An 18,447-nucleotide genomic window follows, 5' to 3' on the forward strand; every position below is an offset into this window, starting at 1 on the left:
CCCAAGTGACCTTTTTGTGAGTTCACGTTTTTAAATACTTTTGGGTAAATAAATACCAAATAGAGTGATTGCTGGATAATATAGCATAGTATAGTAATTATTCTTGTAAGAAATCAGCAAAAAGTCTTCCAAAGTGGCTGTACCTTTTTTTTTTTTTTTTTTGCATTCCTACCAAGAGTAAATGAGATTATCATTGCTCCCCATTCTTGCCATATTTGGTCTTACCACCAGTCCAGATTCTGGCCATTTTACTACATGCATTATTGTTTTAATTTGCATTTCTTTGATGCCTTAATATGTGGAACACCTTTTCACATGCTTATTTGCTATCTGTATATCTTTAGTGACATGTTATTAAAGTTTTTTGGCTATTTTTATTGGGTGTTTTGTTTTCTTACAGAGTTTTAAGAATGTGCTGTATATTCATTTATCACATGTTTCTTCTGTGAATAATTTCTTCTGATATTCCCATTACACATCTTGTAATTGTCCCACAGTGCTTGGATATTCTGTTGTTGTTTTTTCTCCCCAATCTTTTCTTTCTGTGTTTCAAGGATTCTACTTATATGTCTTCTAGCTCAGAGATTCTTTACTCAGCCATTTCCAGTCTACTCAGAAGCCCATAAAAAACATTCTTCATTTTTTACAATGTCTTGATTACATTTACATTTTATTTTACTTCTTTCTTAGAATTTTTCTCTCTGCCTATATTTTCCACTTTTTCTTGCATACTGCCTACTTTACCTATTAAAGCCATTAGCATATTAATCATTGTTACTTACTGTAATTCTTAGTTTGATAATTTAGACATCACTGCCATGTCTAGTTTTGATGCTTACTCTATCTCTTCAAATTATGCTTTCTTTTGCCTTTTGGTACACCTTGTAATTGTTTTCTTGACAGCCAGACAACATGTGTCAGGTATAAGGAATTGCTATAAGCAAGCCACTAACAATGTAGTGGGGAACTGTCAGGGGAGAGGAAGTGTTTTATGATCTTAGAGTTAGGCATCTTCTTTTAGCGAGCCCATGCCTTTGGACTATGAACTTCACAAAATTTTCTCAGTTTTTTTTTTTTTATTCTCCCTTAGGAGAGAATGGCTAGAGTGCTCTATCACATTTCAGAATGGTTCATTTTCCTCTCTCCCTGCAGGAAGCATGAGGGGATTTTCCCCTGAGATTTACTGGGGGGCAAGGTTGAGTCCCTGGAGGTAGATCTCACAATATTGTGGGGCACCCCTATGATTAGACCTCTTTAGAAATTTTAACTCTCTGAGCTGTCCACGTTGAGCCTCCAGCATTTTGTTCATTGCAGCCTAGGTTTTCCTATACAGGAAACCTATCCTATTCTTATCTGGTTCCTAGAGAGCTTTCTACTCCTGGGTCTCTGATCCAGTAAGCCACAACTTCTTATATTTGCCTGTCTGCCTGTCTGATCTTGGGGGCAGAGGTTTGCCCTGTGTTCCTCCCTCTTTTGTGAAGCCCAGAAGAGTTGTTGATTTTTCAGTCTATACAGCATTTTACTGGTTGTTAGGACGGTGACAACTTCCAAATTCCTTATGTATGAAAACATACACCAAAAGTCCCTCTCTAATATTTAAACATACTTCTGTTTTGAAAAACAACTCAAAATGATTGTATATATATAAAATTTTATAAATATTAGTAATCAAATTAACTCCCATTAGATATCACTCAATTTCATAGGTAGTATGAAAATTACTACTTGTAGGAACTCTGACGTCCCTCCTTTATCCTGTTATAAGTAACCACAGTCCCGATTTAATGTGAGTTTTTCTCATCCTTCACTTTACAGTTTTGCAGTATATAATCTTAAGTGATATACCAATTAGTTTTTCTGTTAACAAATATTTTGTAAGAGAATTCATGTTTTGAATGTACTTCTTCAAACTGCATCCACTAAAAAATATTTTCTGAGATTTATCCATGTTTAAGTATACACTTACAGTTCATTCATTTCCACTGTAGTCTTGTATACATATACTACAACATATGAGTTTTACTAGTGGTGGGCTTGTGGATTCTCAAATTCTTATACTTATGTTTTAAATAATGTATACTATTACTTTGTGTCAACCATTGTTTTAGTAAATGTTTTACAAATACTAACTTGGTTAATCCATTGTAACAAGCCCTTAAAACCTTATAAATTCTTCCTGGGTGCATGTGAAAGATGTTCCCTAGGGTGATAATTTTGGCAGAGGATGTACTATATCATGTTCATCTTTATTAGGTAATGCCAAATTGGTTCTCAAATTGATTGAGTTAATTTATATTCCCCATAGTTTTATGTTTTTCTTTGTTCAACACTAGCCAACCCTTGGTATTACTTGATTTCCTAATCTATACATTATTAGTGGGTACAGAATTTCATTTTGCATTAATGTTTTCCTGATAATTATTAAGGTTGAAAAATCACTTAATATTTTGTCATTCATTTATCAGTGATGTTCCACTTTATGTCTCTTTCCCATTTTTCTATTGTTGTTCATTTTTCTTAATAATTCAAATCAGTACTCCCATTTAAATCCCATGTGATAAAAACATTGTCTCCTGTTTGTTTATGCTTGTTGTTTACACACATTACATATATCTTGAGCTTATTTTGTCTCTCCATGTATGGTGTTTTTTGATGAACAGAAATTATTTTTAATGTATTCCAAATTATCTATCTATGCTTATGTTTATGCATTTTTAAAAATATTTTCATTCCATGGAATAAGAAAATATATACTCTTATATTCTCTATTTGAAGTATTAAAATTTTAATGTTAGTATGCAATTCATTTGGAAATAGTATTTTGTGAGGGTTAAAATTGTGATGTATTTTCAGTTTTTTTTTTTCTGTTGATAAGGACAAAAGTATCATATTGCTTTTTTTTGTTTTTTTGCTTTTTTTTAAAAGATTATATTTATTTATTCATAGAGACACACAGAGAGAGAGGCAGAGACACAGGCAGGAGAAGCAGGCTCCATGCAGGGAGCCTGACGTGGGACTCCATCCTGGATCTCCGGAATCACGCCCTAGACCGAAGGTGGTGCTAAACCCTGAGCCACCCGGGCTGCCCTGTTCTTTTTTTAAAAATGGAACTTCAGTGGGAGAATTCTCATATTTTTTATGCATATGGTCCTGTTCCTATGCTATATTCTATTGTTCAGTTTACCTCTACATGCAATTAAATAACACTGGCTTAATTACTATTAATCTATAATGAATCTTAATATCTGGGAAGGTAATTATCCATGTCTAGTTCTTTTTTAAAGTGTTTACTAAACATATTTTAACTTTTACTTCTCCTAAAACGTTTTAGAGGGAAATTTTAATTTTCATGAAGTTATTATTGGAACTTCATTGACTCTATAGATCGATTTGAGGAGAATTTATTTCTATTCACTATTAAATCTCACATAGCATGTATTTCCATGTATTTATAGTTTCAATGATATTTAATAAAATTTAGTAAGTTAAAAATAAGGCTCTTGCACATAATTGGTTGGATTATATATAGAAATCTGTTAACTCTATTACTACTATAGATATCACTTCTCATTAAATTTTATTTTATGTTTTCTACTCATCTCATTGTGCAAATTAAACTTTATATTTTATCTAGAAAGCTTACTAAATACCCTTGTTAAGTTCTTTTTCTTGTGAGCCATTTTTTAAAATATTTTATTTATTTATTAATGAGAGACCCACAGAGAGAGGCAGAGACATAGGCAAAGGGAAAAGCAGACTCCTGGCGAGGAGCCTGATGCAGGATTCAATCCCAGGACCCCGGGATCATGACCTGAGCTGAAGGCAGACACTCAACCATTGAGCCACCCAGGTGCCCAAACCATTGCTAATTCTTTAGCATATTTGTAGATTTTTGTGGAGCTTACATGTATGTAGACAATCATAATCTGTGGAAAAAACAATTTTTAGTCTTCTTTTATTTTTCTTAAATTTTATATCTCTTTCCCAGCCCTATTGCTCTATTTAGAACTTCTAGTACATTGTTGAATGAAACTTAAATATTAGATGTCTTGTCTTTTTTCTGACATTAATGGGTGGCTTCTAAAGACTCACAGACAAGTTTACTTGCAGGTATTTGGTAAGCACATATTATCAAATTTGAAAAGTTAAACAAATTTATCCTTTTGAAAGTTTTAATACAAAAGTTAAATTTGTTAGGATAAAGTTTCTAGCAAATCCAGCTGTACCTGTTTTAAATTCCGGATTTTTATGGTTGCAATTGCTGTTTGTGAAAGTGTTTCTCCCCCCACCCCCCCACCCCCGCTTTGGGTTATAATTAATCTATGTTTATTTATTTGGTTATTTTATTCAGTAAATTAACTTCTGACTTTGTTGATCTCTATATTTTATATTTGTTTTCCATTACTTTATATTCCACTCTTATGTCTATTATTTTATTTCTTCAACATTATTTAATTTTAAGGATAGTTGCCTAATTCATTAATTTTTCATATGTCACATTACAATATAAAGCATTCGGCCTTAGCCCATGAGTGGGCTAAAATAATGCAACTTCTTCTGTCTTTTGAAATTTTAATTCTCTTATAAAATATGACCCAGCAGTTTCATTCTTAAGTATATATCGCAGAGAAATACTTGCATAGATGCATTAAGAAATTTTTAAAATACTATTCATAGAAGAATTAATCATTAAAAAAAGAAAAATGTGTGTGTGTGTGTATGTAAAGAGTGATTTATTTTGAGATATTAGCTCATAGCCCATGCAATTATAGAAGCTAGAAAGCCAAAAATCTGCAGTGTGTGCTGATAGGCTGGATATCCAGGGTGAAACGAACATTGCAGTTCAAGTTTGCAAACTGTCCTTTGATTGAATTATTTTTGCTAGGGGTAGGACAGTCATTTGTTCTATTCAGGACTTCAACTGATTGAATGAGGGTCACCCAAATTATGGAGGATAATCTGTTTTACTCAAAGTCCATCAATTTATTTATTTATTTGTTTTTAAAAATATTTTATTTATTTATTCATGAGAGACACAGAGAGAGAGAGGCAGAGACACAGGCAGAGGAAGAAGCGGGCTCCATGCAGGAAGTCAATTCCGGGTCTCCGGGATCAGGCCCTGGGCTGAAGGCAGCGCTAAACCGCTGAGCCACCCGGGGTTGCCCAAAGTCCATCAATTTAGATGTTAATCTTCTCTAAAAACACTCTCAGAAAAATCCAGTATATTTGATCCCATATTTGGACACCATGGCCCAACCAAATTGACACATAAAATAAACCATCACATCAGTAGTAGAAGCAGGAATAGTTCTATTTATTATTGTTTCCTGTGACCCACTAGGAGACAATGTACTTCCTGTTCCTACAACTCTGAGATCTATAGGGTTAGATATTCAAATTCCCAAAAAAAATGTACACCTCAGGTAAAGGTTATAGAAAACATATCAGTGAATTATGAGCTACAGATGCTTCCTGGTACTTTTAGCTCCTAGTATCAAAGAAACCGGAAGAAAGAAGTAATTATCATATCATGGATAATTGTCTCTGGTCATTGGGATAAGTGGAGATGCTGTTAAACACTGAGGGAAGGAAGAGTATGTGTGAGACCCAGAAAAGAAGCATTTACTTAGATTCCTCCTTACTTTATTGTGACTGTAGGTGTACAAGCTTATCAAACACAATCGCAGAAGGGCAGGCAGCAAAAATCAGGTCATTTATGATGAGTGTCTGGGTTATACTATCTGGTGAACTTTTGAGACAGGTAAACATGACATCTGAGGTGAATACACCCATATAAGGAAAGGTCCACCAAACAGCATGAGTTGCTTATCTTTGCATATGTATATAGAGGTAGAGTCCATGAAAACGGTACAGTGTGGTAGACATGAAAATGTGCCTCTTAGCTCCTTCATCAAGAAAGGACATTCTGGGGGCAGCCCGGGTGGCCCAGTGGTTCAGCGCCCCCTTCAGTCCAGGGCCTGATCCTGGAGACCCGGAATCGAGTCCCACCTTGGGCTCCCTGCATGGAGCCTGCTTCTCCCTCTGCCTGTGTCTCTGCCTCATTCTTTCTTTCTCTCTCTCTCTCTCTCTCTACCTCTTGCTCATGAGTAAGTAAATAAAATCTTAAAAAAGAAAGAAAGAGAAAGAAAGAAAGAAAGAAAGAAAGAAAGAAAGAAAGAAAGCAAGCAAGCAAGCATATTCTGTCAGTTGCAGGTAGTGTGGTCAGCAGAGTCCCCTCATCTAAAGTCATGTCTTTCTGGGACATCCCACATCCTACTACTGAGCAATGTAGAGGTTTAAAAGTCTGTCTTTTTCAGGCTGGTACAGGATGACCCTTATGGGCAATTCTTGTCCCAGAGCATTCTTCCAGGTTGGCTGTGGTTTCAGTGGGCCTGCCCGGCAATTTCATTTCTTTCTTTGAACAAACCTACTTTCTGCCCACTTCCTAAGTGTCTTCTTGAAGAAGACTGAATGGAAGACATATACTAGAAAAGGCAATATGGAAGTTAGCATAAGAAACCTTACACACACACACAAAAAAAAAAAGAAACCTTACACACGATAGATATAAATGTACTTATTCAAACTGTTGTGGGAAAACATGCTTTTTAAGTACTCTGAAGCAAGTTTTTTAAAAAACTTGAAAACATCTCCTTTAATAATATTATCTTTTAGGAACTTAACTACATGTTTAATTGACATCAAAACTGGAATATATAATCTGGAACTTTAAAATCATCCCTAATATTTCTGTAATTTTGACAGGGAAAAAAAAGTAGGAAGCAAATTCTCCAAGATTAGACTGATGTACATCAGTTCTACATGGACAGCACATGACTAAATATATAAGTTCTTCATTTTTTTTATTAAGTTCTTCATTTTTACATATAATGTGCTGAAGGAACCCAAAACTCTGGATAGCCAGGATTTGTTAGAGAGTACACACACATCTTTAGAATTGAACGTGTAAAACTTGCCATCTAAAATTTTAAGCTTAGTTAGCAAGAATATATGTAGGATAAAAGGTAGTCATATCTGGGTAACTAAATAGCTGCACCTTAGTGCTAGGAATGGGGAGAGAGTTTGGATCAGAGAAATTCATTCAGACATCTATTCATCAGATGCTGTGATCCACTATCATATACTTGTGTGACATCATGTACACAAATATATCAGAACAATAAGTATGAAATGTCTTCTTTCCTTCCTAAAATGTTTTCTTTGTTGAATGTTTGCCACTACATCAATGGTCTATCTTTGACCTGAATCCAAAATGATTCCTTTTTAGAATCAAGTCAGGTTTTCTTGCTCTGTGGATATAATTCCCAAATGATTGCAAGAACAAACTTTCCAGATCTTTAAGGATGTTGTCAGGTGAGAGATCTATAACTGCTCAACTCTTGATTATATCAACCTAGAGATATAATTATAATTCTCTTCCATATCCTTAAAACCTTTAAGTATAAAAGTCTTGTGCCCACAATTTATTTTGGGAATATGCTTTTGCTTTATTGTACAGAAAATATCATCAGGACAGGGATGGGTACAAATATAAATATTATATAGATAAAAGCATAGTTTTCAATAACAAGTCCTTATATAGCATTTTGTTTAGCATTCATTCCAATACTACAAATATTGAGTTGTTCTAGATGTCTAGCCTCAAATATTATGTAGATACGTTTTGAACATCTACTATATCCTGAGCATGATTTAAAAATAATTAATATGTGACCTATGGCCAAAGGGAACTTATATACTGATTTTAGAGTAACCTTCAGAGAGAGTTAAATTGCTCTATTTTCTGACTAGTTTAGAGAAAAGCAAAATGACTAAAGATTAGGGAATGATTTTTCTAGGGCCTAGGAGAGGGAATACAATCTAATATTATAATTAAAAATTTACATAGAATTCATCAAATACAGTTCATTAACTGTACAAGATACATTTCACTTGGCTTCACAGTTTTTAGGTGTCCTGCAATGTAAAGATTTCTTTTAGAATCGATTGTTTGTTCTTTTGTCCCTGATGGACTATAGAAAAAGGGCCTACTTACATTTGCTATTTTTTGCTTCAACAGATTACTGCCCAGGGTCTCTTCATTTTACAAAGATTATTTCATTTAGATTGCAGTGACTTGTTCAAAATAAATCATTCATAAGAACCACTTTATTTCTCTTCAGGTAATAAGGTAGGAATTTCACCAGAGAAAGCAAAATCAAATTTTTTTCTGAGTCCTTAAATTCAAATGATAGGCTCTGTGGGTGCCTCTATCACAGGATTGTCAGCCGAGAAAGGGAATTTTCTTTGGTGTGGTGATAAGCACTGAAATAAAGTCTTCTTCCAAGGTTGTCATGGTAACACACATGCATCACCTGTCCTGCTCACATTTGAAATTTGTTCCCTAATATCTTCCATATGTATAGTTGTTTTTTGAATTTCATATAACCTGTGCTACATTTTGTTAGGTTTCATCAAGTATAGGTTACAACTACATTCAATAATTACATTAGCTGATTTGCAAACATGCATCTGTAACTAAGAATGTACTGAGCTCATAGAAATGAGTATAAAAAAATTAAACATGGCCATTGGTAGCACTGTGTAGTTTAGCATCAGGTGAAATTTTAAAAATATATATAGTTCATCAGTTTACTGCAGTTCTGCTTTGGTAAATTCATCCACACACAGAAACAGTGGGGTTTGCTCAAAGAGCTTGCTTACACTGAATCAGGCAATCTTGTTGCTATTGCTAGAGCTGTTCCTACTTGAATCACTACTATTGCTTCAAATATATAGTTTATTCAATGCTTAGTCTGTGTGATGTACTGGACTAAGCACTTTAAGTACTTGTTCTTGTTTTATCATTAAGAACTAAGACAGTGAAATGAGCACTGTCACTACTTACAAAGAAAACAGTTGAGGCTTAAGGGTTTAAGCTTCTTCTCAATGTCACGCTGGAGATTTGGAATTCAAAACAAGTGTAATTCCAAAAGTGTGTTTTTGACTACATTTATGCTAACTTCCTCTTCATAAAGATTCTTAGGAAAACTCATCAGAAAACGAGGCAAGTATTGAGTTAGGCACACAGAAGTGCAGACCTCTTTCAGAAATCCTGTTACAAAAATTACAAAAAGAGATTCCATGTCCAATTTAAGAAGATGTGCCTTGGGTATTTCTTTAGGTCACACTTCTTTAACTAATCATGAGCATTGTGATACAAATTATAGAGTAGGGGTTAGCTTCTGTACTTGAAACTCCCTGTGCTGCTTAACATTATGCTAGTCTCTCCTCGAGAAAAAAATCATCCTTAAAGCCTCCCCTTCAAAGAGTGCATATGTCTCAAAACCATTTTGCAACTGAACCACGTTCCACCATTCCACCACAGCCTGATCCTTCCAGTCACAAGAGACTTTTTGCCCTGCTTCATTTCTCTCTGAAAGATTTATCACTTTCTAACACATATTTTCTGCAGAGGATCCTGCAGCATTCTGCCTAATACCTTCTTCAGGGAAGATACTCATTCCATAGCTGCTGGAAATTTTGGGTTCTGATGGATTACACCTCAACTGTCTGTGGGAATTGCTTTGGCCAAAGGAATCTACCTAATGCGAAGTTACAACCCCACCCAGAAGTCAGCCAGCACCCAGTAATACAGGAATTCAAAGGTCAGCAGCCTTGCCTCAAGTTGGGACAACTCTAAACACCCATCCCAGTTTTAGAGTTCTGTATATGATACGTCATTTGCAAATATCTTCTCCCATTCTGTAGGTTGTCTTTTAGTTTTGTTGACTGTCTCCTTTGCTGTGCAAAAGCTTCTTATCTTGATGAAGTCCCAATAGTTCATTTTTGCTTTCGTTTCATTTGCCTTCGTGGATGTATCTTGCAAGAAGTTACTGTAGCCGAGTTCAAAAAGGGTGTTGCCTGTGTTCTCCTCTAGGATTTTGATGGAATATTGTCTCACATTTAGATCTTTCATCCATTTTGAGTTTATCTTTGTGTATGGTGAAAGAGAGTGGTCTAGTTTCATTCTTCTACATGTGGATGTCCAATTTTCCCAGCACCATTTATTGACGTATCGACGACATATCAGATAAAGGGCTAGTTTCCAAGATTTATAAAGAACTTATTAAACTCAACAGCAAAGAAACAAACAATCCAATCATGAAATGGGCAAAAGACATGAACAGAAATCTCACAGAGGAAGACATAGACATGGCCAACACGCACATGAGAAAATGCTCTGCATCACTTGCCATCAGGGAAATACAAATCAAAACCACAATGAAATACCACCTCACACCAGTAAGAATGGGGAAAATTAACAAGGAAGGAAACCACGAATGTTGGAGAGGATGTGGAGAAAGGGGAACCCTCTTACATCGTTGGTGGGAATGTGAACTGGTGCAGCCACTAAGAAAACTGTGTGGAGGTTCCTCAAAGAGTTAAAAATAGACTTGCCCTACGACCCAGCAATTGCACTGTTGGGGATTTACCCCAAAGATGCAGATGCAATGAAATGCCAGGATACCTGCACCCTGATGTTTATAGCAGCAATGTCCACAATAGCCAAACTGTGGAAGGAGCCTCGGTGTCCATCGAATGACGAATGGATAAAGAAGATGTGGTTTATGTATACAATGGAATATTACTCAGCCATTAGAATCGACAAATACCCACCATTTGCTTCAACATGGATGGAACTGGAGGGTATCATGCTGAGTGAAATAAGTCAATCGGAGGACAAACATTATATGGTCTCATTCATTTGGGGAATATAAATAATAGTGAAAGGGAATAGAAGGGAAGGGAGAAGAAATGGGTAGGAAATAGCAGAAAGGGAGACAGAACATGAAGACTCCTAACACGGGGAAACGAACTAGGGGTGGTGGAAGGGGAGGAGGGCGGGGGGGGGGTGGTGTAGGGATGAATGGGTGACGGCCACTGAGGGGGCACTTGACGGGATGAGCACTGGGTGTTATTCTGTATGTTGGCAAATTGAACACCAATAAAAAATAAATTCATTATTAAAAATAAATAAATAAATAAATAAATAAATAAATAAATAAATATAAATAAATAAAGTTCTGTGTATGATGGACAACCACATTAGTAATCAGCTTCTTGACCTTTCCAAACCTTCCTCCCTCACTTCGTCAAATATATTCTCTCAGAGGACTGTCTAGTACACTTCCGCATGCAATATTTTATTTCAGAGTGGATTTTTATATTAATATAGCTATGGAGGAAAGAATTTGTTTTCTCTTGAAATTGTAAAGAAATTTACTATTATTCTCAATTTGTGTTTTTTACCTTTAGCCTCAGAGTAGAGTGTGCTTCTCTAAATTTCTCTCTTTTTACTAGTTTTCAAATCCCTGGTACATATGGAGGTGTCACGAATGATTTCAAATTACAATGTTTCCTCAAATTCATTTCATCTCTTTAACCCTTGGCTTTTACATACTAACACTGACTCCTAGTTTTCAATTTATGATTTTTTTTTGCCTTGGCATTTTAATTTGATTGCCAGTTTCTGAAAAGAGTAAAAATGTGAAGTCACCTTCCAAATCAACATTAAAAGACACATGCCAGGATATGTAGTATCTCATATAGAATCACATGCAATGAAAAAATAGGAACAGAAGAGACAATATAAGTGGGTATGTAATGTTAATGTTGTATCTAAAATTTTCTGAAGTTCTGTACTTTCATAGGCCCTAGTGTCCTAATTTATTGGGGAATATAAATATTTAGTGTTAAACTCCCATTTAAAATGCTTTAGATGGTGATGCCTGAGTGGGTCAGTGGTTGAGCATCTGCCTTCAGCTCAGGGCACATCAGACTCCCACGTCAGGCTCCTTGCATGGAGCCTACCTCTCTCTCTCTGACTTTCTATGTCTCTCATGAATAAATAAATAAAATCTTTAAAAATAAATAAATAAAATGCTTTAGATTTTTAAAAACTAGCTATTCTGGGACACCTGGGTGGCTCAGCAATTGAGTGTCTGCCTTTGGCCAAGGGCGTGATCCTGGAGTCCCAAGATTGTGTCCCACATTGGGCTCCCTGCATGGAGCCTGCTTCTCTCTCTGTCTGTGTCTCTGTCTCTCTCTGTCTCTCATGAATAAATAAATGAAATCTTTAGTAAAATAGCTATTCAATTATCCTATGATTTTATCTGTTTTGCCTTCACAAACAATAAGCCAAATTGTAGGCTTTTACTCAAAATGCTCCAGTGGGTTTATTTCAATAGTTCATACCACATTTCTATTGACATATAGAATTGGTTCCACATGCTCCAGTTTTCACAAAACATAAGCTTGATATTTAGATCACTATGGTTTTCTATACTTTTGTAAATAATTTCCAAATATTCTAGTCTTAAATCCAGAGGATTTTATTAATAAATATAATTAACAAAAGTAATATAGCAATTTATAACTATATTTTTTGAGATATACAAATTTTTATCTAGGCTGACTCATGTCATACTCATGTCATACTTCATTTCTTGCTCTGTCTTAATTACAATGATAACCACAGAGAAACAGAGAAATATGTACTTATGAATTGTGTAGATGGGATCCAATACCAATATGTTTGACAGATATGAGAAAGAGTTTTGGCAAAATAACAGACAGTTTTTTATTGGGGTAAACATAGCCAAAGATTTATTCTGTGGCTTAAACTCTTCCTTCAATCTTAAGTAATTAAAATTAATTAATCTGCTGCAGTTTTGTTTTGGGCCATAATAATTCTAGACTTGCATTAAGCATCTTAATTCAGATAGAGAAAACAGGCAAAATAAGATAATGCAGTTCTCAGTTTCAGTCTTACCTACTTACCACATCTTAATTCCAACTATATCTCCTATCTGCCTTGTAAATTGATAATTGTTCATTTGACATGAAGTGAAGTAGAGCTTAAAACCTCTGCCACTAAAAAATATAAATGCTAAAGTTGTGTTTGTCCTCATCCTTTAGGACCCACAATTTCAGGAAAAGTTTCCCTTATTAGTCTAATCGCCAATCTGATATTTCTGTTTCAATTTATACTGAAAGAAATTCAGATTTTTCTGCTATACATTAGTAGTATACCCAGTGGAACTGGTGGAAGAGCTAATTTTATCAAAAAACTATGAGAAGAAAAAAAGATAAAGCTTCAACATGGACTACAAGCTGACATAGAGAGAAAAGTAAAGGATCTTTTCATATTATTCTCTGAACTCTGTTTATATGTTTGTCCATTTAATAAAGAGAGTTGTTCCCTGATAATTCCATGAAGTCTTTGCATATATTAATAACATATTTAAAGGTTTGCTTTTATTGGTTCCTTGATTTCTTGGGTAGTTTCCTGTTCCAACCTCTGCACATTTTTAAAGTATTCATTTCTTCCCTGTTTAATCAAATATGTAAATATTAATAATATATATTCAATATAGGTATATTCTTCATTCAATTTATCCAACACCTCTAGATTTTGCTTGTAGTGATTTTTGTTGTTGTTGTTGTTGGAATACCAGTTATACTTTGAATCAATATTTTTCTGAGTAGTTTCTGGCACAGGTATAAAGTTTAAAAATGCCTTTCCCATATCAATGCCTTTTCTATCTCACTTTACCTCCTTGTATAACTTATTGTTTTCATTGCTTTATTTTAAAAGAAATGATCCTTCGAATATGTTTTTCCAAAACTTATTTGGGTTTGAACTTCCATTCTTTTCCAAGGAATGTTTTATAAAGGAAAGGCGTAGCATTCATTAAAATTAAATTTACCGAAAAGTCATTTTATTAAAACACTGAGAAAAGGTTTAATATTTGCAGTTAAATGTACCCATAAACAACTTTTCTCTAACTCATCCAAATCTTTAAAGCCTTATTCAAGATTTGTTATTCACTTTGTAAGTGTCTATCTTCCTTTATCCCATGAATAAGTCTCATTATACAAAGAGTGAAGCACTTTGAATAAATGTGTTAGATGAGTAACTTTTTTAACAAATGAGTATGTGAATGGAAAGTATCCTGGAGTGATCCAGATATCTTTACCTCGGTGTATTCTGTTTAGGACAGGGGCAAGGAAGAAATATTAAAAAGATAATATTTGTTGATCATCTAAAATGGTTTCAGAAACTGATTTTTATGTGTACTATTTTTATGTATATCATTTAAGTGTCAAATAATAGAGTCTGCTTACTATATCTCTTCATTTTATAAATCAGTAATTCAATTAGGAAGTATCAGAAAATAAGTTCAACCCACCTCTGAATGATTTTAAAGTTAAGGTTCTTTCATATATAGCAAGAAGAACAATTTTTTTGATTCTGGGTTACCTATAACATGCCTTTCCTTATTTGAACCACAAATGCATTGCTGATGGGAAGTAAGACAATCTATATTTTAAAAGCAATTCTTTTACTGGCATTTGTCTTATCCTAATATAATTAACCAAAATTTTGAGATTATATTTCTTCATGTCTACTTACTATTATTTTAATTTTGAATTAAAAAATTGGGGCCTCTGATATTTTTCTCCTGAATTTGTGCAATTTAAATAAGTTATTTACTGTCCTACCAGATCATACTGTCTCCTAAGACACTTCTATTGTTGTAATAAATCAATATGCACTAAAATAGTTAATGAGAAGAGTAGAGATGTTGAATGAAGAATTTTTTTAAAATTTTGAATACTTAATTATTCATTAAACCTGTGGTTCGGAAGCATGATGGTTAAGAGCAGAAGCTCTAAGGTTCAAGAGTCTGGGTTCAAATCTTACCTCTTTGAGGTACTAATCATTGATGTTGGGCACACTGTTTAACTTATCTAAATATTAAATTACATCTTGTGAACTAAGAGAATTAATATTAGCTTGAGTGGTACAAAGGTAATATGGAGTGCCTGTCACAAAATTAGCAATGAGTAAATGTTAATTGTGATTAGTAGTAAATGAGAAACCATGATTTTAAAGAATGTAGTAATGTGGAGGAGAAACAAGCCCTATGCTATTAACATATTAACAAAGTAGGGTAAAAACAGTGTTGAGATAAAGTTCCTGATTGAATAGAATTGCCAAATTTGACCAAAAAATAACACATGTATCATATAGGCAAAACAGTGTCAAAATAAATATATCCTAGGAAAATTTATTCCAAATCTATACAGAAATGCCTCCACACATTTGGATTTCAACATATCTTCCTTCACTGTGAAGTTAAGACATCTAAAGGGGCTGTTCACAAATAATAAGAGAAGATTGATGTCACAAATGCTTATACGCAAATATGTCATATCTAGGCTTTGTATTTATGCATTCAGTGGACACTGTAAGCTATGATTTTTAATACATTTGAAAATTGTTTTATTATTTGTTATATGAGCATTTTTAAAGTTACATGTTCTTTAGATTTATTGGATCCTCCTGGACATTGTTTTATTGAGTATTATTCTGATAGTCCTCAAAACTTTAGCATTATTACCTTTATTCTAAGAAATCAGTATCCTATAATAAATGCAATTTACTTTAAAGTTGGAGTTTCTAAAAAAATTAAATAAAATAAAGTTGGTGTTTCTAGGAATATATATAGCAGGTAGATGCTTGAGAAAAGCAAGTTAATAAAATTTACTCAAATTATCTTTAATTCTGGATTACCCTTTGATTTTACTTACTGCATTTTAACTATTTAAATTACCACTGGATATTTAACTATTCTTTTTAACTCTCTCTTATATATTTTCAATATCAGAACTCCCTACTAAATCAAAGTTCTATTGAGTCTACATTGAATAGCAAGCAAACTGTGGTTTTGCCCACAATATGAAGTGATGTTTCTTCATTTTTACTTATTTCCATCTTCATATTTGAAAGCTAGCTAGAACACTAACAAAAAATGGAATTATGCAAACATGAGGAAATAAACATGAAAGGAAAATCACCTGGAATATAGAAAACTAATCTCTGGTGCTAAACAAATTGTCTTGTGTTGAATATTATTATTTTTAAAGAAATACATTTCTCGATATTCCTTCTGGGCTCCCCAAAAAAACTGTGAAGCAGCCTAGAAGCATTATGTGGCAAACCTCCAAAGTATAAGGTTGTACTATGTGATAGAGCTCAATTACAGGAAAGTAACAATGAGCTTTGTAGAGAGCTCATAGGCAAATGATAAAGATTCCAGACAGCTAAGCATAAAGGTTGGTGAAAGGGTATCAGTAGGAGTAAAAATGTCAGGTCTCTAAGAAAAGGCTTACCTAATGTCTAAGCAATGAGAACTTAGTTTAGTCAGAAATTGCAGAGATGGGAGGAATTGAAAGCAATATTCCTCTTGAGTTAAGATATATGTGTATAATATATATATTCTATATACATATATAAATGTATTATTTATGTATATTATATTATATATGTATATCCCTTCTGTGTTAAAATACATGTAAGTGTGGGGTGCCTGAGTGGCTCAGCAGTTGGGTGCTGCCTTTGGCTCAGTTTGTGATCCTGGAGTGCCTGGATAGGGTCCCACACAAGGCTCCTGTGGAGAGCCTCCTTCTCCCTCTGCCTATGTCTCTGCCTCTCTCTCTCTCTGATGAATAAATAAATATTAATATATATGTAAGTGTATATATGTTATACATAAATTTGAAATGCATTATATAGAAATTATATATGAAATATATATACATAGATTATTATTTAAAGTTGGAAAACAAATGACAAATATTTTTACTCGTATGCTTTTGAGAAAAGGTGTTTTTTCCTTTCATTTTGACCAAAATATACTTTGGCCATTGTCAAATTATGTTCTTATTATGTTCTTAATTCTATCCATCATCAAAGCAATAAATTTTATGATTCTCTCCTAGTTTCTTATTTTCTTCAAAGACAAGCTTATTAAAAATACATTGAAAGTGATTCTTACATAACTTGATAGTATATCATGAATTGTCTAGGACTGTATAGGCTTTCTACATTTAAAGACTAGCACACAAAGTCTATGAGGCATAGTTTTTTATCAAAAAAATCAATTAAGTCAGAAATTTTCTTATTAAAAATTCTTAAAGCTTCATTAACTCAATAGTATGATTTGTTAATCAGATTAACTAGCAGTTATCTTTGTGGCATGGAATTAAAATGATTCTACTCAAAACATGCATGTTTCAGTGAAAATGCCTGGTGGAATTGGGAAGAGAGTGCATAATAAAAATTCTAGGGGGAGGGGGTGGCTAAAATCAATAAAAGCTTCCATTGATTAGTGAAGACTTTAATTCTTTTCCACTATGTCACATAAGTCAGATAAATGCCTAGAGGGAATCAAGAATGTGTGAAGAGGGATCCCTGGGTGGCGCAGCGGTTTGGCGCCTGCCTTTGGCCCAGGGCGCGATCCTGGAGACCCGGGATCGAATCCCACATCGGGCTCCCGGTGCATGGAGCCTGCTTCTCCCTCTGCCTGTGTCTCTGCCTCTCTCTCTCTCTGTGTGGCTATCGTAAATAAATAAAAATTTAAAAAAAAAAAAAAAAAAAGAATGTGTGAAGATGTGGTATAGGTAAAATATTAAAATAAAGATAAAATTTTTTCTCTCCAGTCTTTAAGATGGTATTGTTGGCTAACATTTTCAATGGGACTATTTCTTAATTTGTAAAGTCTGCTAAAATTCTAAGGGAGAAAATAAAGCAAACAAAAAAACCTCTATAAAACTCTAATGGCATATTATTGGTAATATTATTTTCAAAATGAGCTTCAGACTATCCCATGTACCTAACTACAATGTTGAGGAGGAGCATGGAGTCTAAAGGATAAAATGATGTAAACACATTGATAGTTATTATGATAATAAATGTTGAAGAAGACAATGATGAGGATGATGACGTACTCAAATACAAAAATAAATATGCATAATAAATAAAGAGCAAGAATAAGAGCAAAAGGTACTCAAATGATTCCATTTACTGAACTCTTGCATGGTGTTATGATGAAAGAAATATGACAAAATCAGTCCCTGTCTTCAAAGAATGTAAAATCTGCCTAGAAATAGTTTTTAGAAGTATTGAAATAACGAAGATTCATAGGAAAACGTAATACTCTTAGGAAGAGAAAAAAGTTTTATTAGTTCAAAAGAAATTCAATGATTATAATTTTATTCTTATGGCTGGTATCATGTCCTACTATATTTCTGTTTTTAATTCTATTGCAACTCACTTGCATAGTAATAATTTTATTTTTACTATTTTTTGCAATGAGAATGTATTACTTCCTGTGTTTTCTAGCTAATTAAAAAATTTAAAAATGGTAGAACTTAAACAATAGAAGAAATGATTGTTACTGGAGGAAAGAAAGTGTAACGGGAGGAAAACAGCATGCTGTGTTGGAAATATGAAAAGTCAAGTCTAAGTGGAGCAAGGATAAATTAGAGGTCAACTCAAGTAGATTGTTATTATTGTAAGAAGTCTTTGAAAAGAGA

Source organism: Canis aureus, chromosome 7 (genome assembly GCF_053574225.1).
Source record: "Canis aureus isolate CA01 chromosome 7, VMU_Caureus_v.1.0, whole genome shotgun sequence".
Classification (NCBI taxonomy): Eukaryota; Metazoa; Chordata; class Mammalia; order Carnivora; family Canidae; genus Canis; species Canis aureus.